Raw genomic sequence first — 3,867 nt, 5'->3', positions numbered from 1 at the left:
GAGGCAGGAAGACCACTTGAGCCTAGGTGTTTGAGGTTTCTGTGAACTATGATGATACCACTGTACTCTAGCCTGGGCAACAGAATGAGACTCTGTCTCCAAACCAAAAAAAAAAAAAAAGGATAGAGGAATTAAGGAATCCACCAAAGGATGCAAAGGATGGAATGGAGTGTGTGTGGGGGGGTGCTCCAAATACATTATTAACTTTTCAACCCGTTAGTACTGTAATATAGTACTGTATTATTATGTAGAAGACCTCCTGATTGCCTTTCAGTAAATATGGGCTGGGTGTGGTGGCTCATTCCTGTAATCCCAACACTTAGGAGGCCTAGGTGGGTGGATTGTCTAAGCTCATGAGTTGAGAACAGCCTGAGCAAAATCAAGCCCACTACTCTTAAAAAAAAAAAAAAATAGCCAGGCGTTGTGGCAGGCGCCTATAGTCCCAGCTGCTCGTGGCTGAGGCAAGAGAATCACTTAAGCCCAAGAGTTTGAGGTTGCTGTGAACTGTGATGTCACGGAACTCTACCTAGGGTAACAAAGTGAAACTTTGTCTCAAATGAAATAAATGAATAAATAAATGTGAAGGGCTCCAGTTAACCCAAGCAAATGTGTTAAGTAGAGGTTTTGCTGGCAAGAGGGCTTTAGATGGTAGGAAAAGGATGTTATGGACTCTAGTCCATCCTAGATCAATCAGTGGCTCTTCTAAAGTCAGAGCCAAGTAACTCAGGTCCAAAAAGGAGATCCAAGCCTCTAAACGTAAGGTCATTCCACCCTAAGGCTACACAGCCCAGTGCTGTCCCAGCTCCAGGCTTCCCTGGCAGAACAACATCCTGCATCCTCCCAGGTTACACATCTGGGAATCTTCTAAAAGGGCTCCCATCTCTCTTCTTTCCAGCTGACCTTTGAAATGTTCTCAGTTCTTCTGGGCAGAGCTGTAATTTCCTGATGCATACTGCCTTCCCAGACTATATTGAGACAAGTGTGGAGGAAGGGAGAGGCATCTTCTGACTCTCCTGCTTGTGCTGGGAGTTCTTGTTCCTTAGAGGTGTTTGTGTCTTAAGAATCCAGGTGAGAAAGAGTCACAATAGCTGAGTAGCCTTCCTTCCTCTGGAGAGGTAAGCAATTAGCAGAGCACCCTGATGAGCAGAATGTGTACCTGATGAGGCACAAAATGAACATTGAATGATTTTTGAGAATAATAAAATTATATGGATTATATATTATTTATTTGTTTATTTATCTTGAGACAGAGTCTTAATTTGTCACCCTAGGTAGAGTGCTGTGATGTCATAGCTCACAGCAAACTCCTGGGCTCATGTGATCCTTTTGCCTCAGCCTCCTGAGTAGTTGGTACTGCAGGTGCCTGCCACAACCCCAGGCCATTTTTAGAGAGAAGTCTTTCTCTTTCTCAGGCTGGTCTCTATCTTCTGAGCTCCAGCAATCCACTGGCCTCAACCTTCCAGAGTGCTGGGATTACAGGAGTGAGCCAGAGCAATTTTAAGAAGGTTTATTATCCGGATGTGGTGGCTCATGCCTGTAATCCCAGAATTCTGGAAGGTGATGGTGGTAGATTGCCTGAGCTTAGGAGTTGGAGGCCAGTGTGAGCAAGAGAGAGACCTCATCTCTATTAAAAAATAGAAAAACTAGTCGAGTGGGGTGGTGGGCACCTATAGTCCCAGGTACTTGGGAAGCTGAGGCAAGGGGTTTGCTTGAGCCCAAGAGTTTGAGGTTGCTGTGAGCTAAGATACCAAGAACTCTAACTGGGGCAGAGAGTGAGACTGTCTCCAAAAAAAAAAAAAAAAAAAAGGTAGAAAGAAAAAGGAGGGATAGTGGGATAGTTTAATTTAATTTATGTCTAATATCATTTTACTTGTATGAATTTTAGGAAGGGTTGTTTTGGTTGTTTTGGTTTTGGTTTTCCCCCTCTACCAGTGAGCTATTTGGGGACATAATTAAATTACAAGTGTTATTGCTACTTATGATGGTCTAGTCTTCAGCAGATTTCATTTACTGGGACAGAATAAATGTTCTTTTGACTTTTAAGAGTCCTTAAAACATTAGGTTAAAAATAAAAGAAAGGATTCCCTATATGTTAGCAACAAAAAGATTAAATTCCTAGGAATAAAATTAAGAAGTAAACAAGAGCAATATGAAGAAGACTTTAAAATGCTACTGAGAGTCCCAAATGAATAACTGAACAAATGGAAAGTTTTGTGGTTTTAGATAAAAAGATTCAACTGTATAAAAATGTCAACTCTATAAAGATGTCAATTATTTCTAATCTATAATGTAAAATATTCAGTTTGAAAAAGGAGTTTTTAAAAATTATACAAGCTGGCTCGGTGCCCATAGCTCAATGGTTAGAGCACCGGCCACCTATACTGAGGCTGGTGGGTTGAACCCGCCATGAACCTGCTAAACAACAATAACAACTACAACAAAATATAGCCAGATGTTGTGGGAGGCACCTATACTCCCAGCTACTTGGGAGGCTCAGGCAAGAGAATCACTTAAGCCCTAGAGTTTGAGGTTGCTGTGAGCTGTGACACCATAGCACTCTACCAAGGGTGACATAGTGAGGCTCTGTCTCAAAAAAAAAAAAATTGATACAAACTTATTATAATATTAATATGGAAAAATAAACAAGCAAGAATATGCAGAAAAATCTTAAAAAATAAAGGTTTCTTAGCTCTATCAGATGTTAGAATATATTACAAAGCTACAACAATTAAAAAGGCATGGTAAAGGAATAGATAGGAAGCCATGGATAAGATATACAAAGTCCAGAAATGTATTAAAATACAAAAAGAAATTTAATATATGATAAAATACCATCTCACAATGTCAGAACAACTAGATAGCCCTTTGGGGAAGAAAACTTAAACTTAAGATCCAAAACTCACATGTTTTACCATGATAAATTTCAGATGGATTAACATTTTTAGAAAGAACAAAATAGAAAGAGAAAGAAAATTATTAAAGCACCAGAATAAATTACTAGATAATTTTAAAATATAATTTGGGAGTATAGAATAAAAGCCAGAATCAATATAAGATTGATTTATTCATAAAATCAAACACTTATATATGGTACAAACAAAAGACCCACCAGTGACAAAGTTGAAAAATAAACAACAAACTGAAGGAAAACAATTGCAATCCATATGACAGATAAAGGATTCCTGTAAATGAATAAGAAAAACATCAATAATTCCATTTTTAAAAAGACTGTTTACAGAGAAGGAAAAACAAAAGGAGAAAAGTTCACTTGTAATGTAGTAAGATACTGTTTTCATCTATTAAACTGGGGATGATCAAGAAAAACTCACCATTGAAGAGAGCATGACCAATCTGGTACTCCACCTTTAATGGGAAAGTGTAAGTTGGAGCTGAGTGTGGTGGCACATGCTTGTAATTCCAGCTACCTAGGAGGCAGAGAAGGGAGGACCATTTGAGCCCAGGAGACCAGCCTGGACAATATAGGAAGACCATATCCCCCCCAAAAAAAATTTTTTTAAATAAGTTTATTCCATTTCCTAGGGTTACAAGGAAAAGTTTGAAAAGTATAAATTGGTACAAGTCCACCATGGGCAATTTGGCAGTACATATCAAAATTATAAGTTTTATGACCCAAGTGAATATATATTTGATGCAGCAATCCCACTTGCAAAGATTTATGCTATATATGTGGCTGCCCATGTGTAAAATAACATATGTGAAAGGTTGCTTAATACATAATTTTCTGTAATAGCAAAAGATCAGAAGCAACCTAAATGCCTATTAATAGGAGATTTATTAAATAAATTGTGCTACATCTAAACCATGGAATATGCAGCATAAAAAGGATGAGGAAGTTCTTTATGTACT

The sequence above is a fragment of the Otolemur garnettii genome, unplaced genomic scaffold (assembly GCF_000181295.1).
Source record: "Otolemur garnettii isolate 467f Iridium unplaced genomic scaffold, OtoGar3 scaffold00015, whole genome shotgun sequence".
NCBI classification, from domain to species: Eukaryota; Metazoa; Chordata; class Mammalia; order Primates; family Galagidae; genus Otolemur; species Otolemur garnettii.
This window is presented reverse-complemented; position numbering follows the sequence as displayed.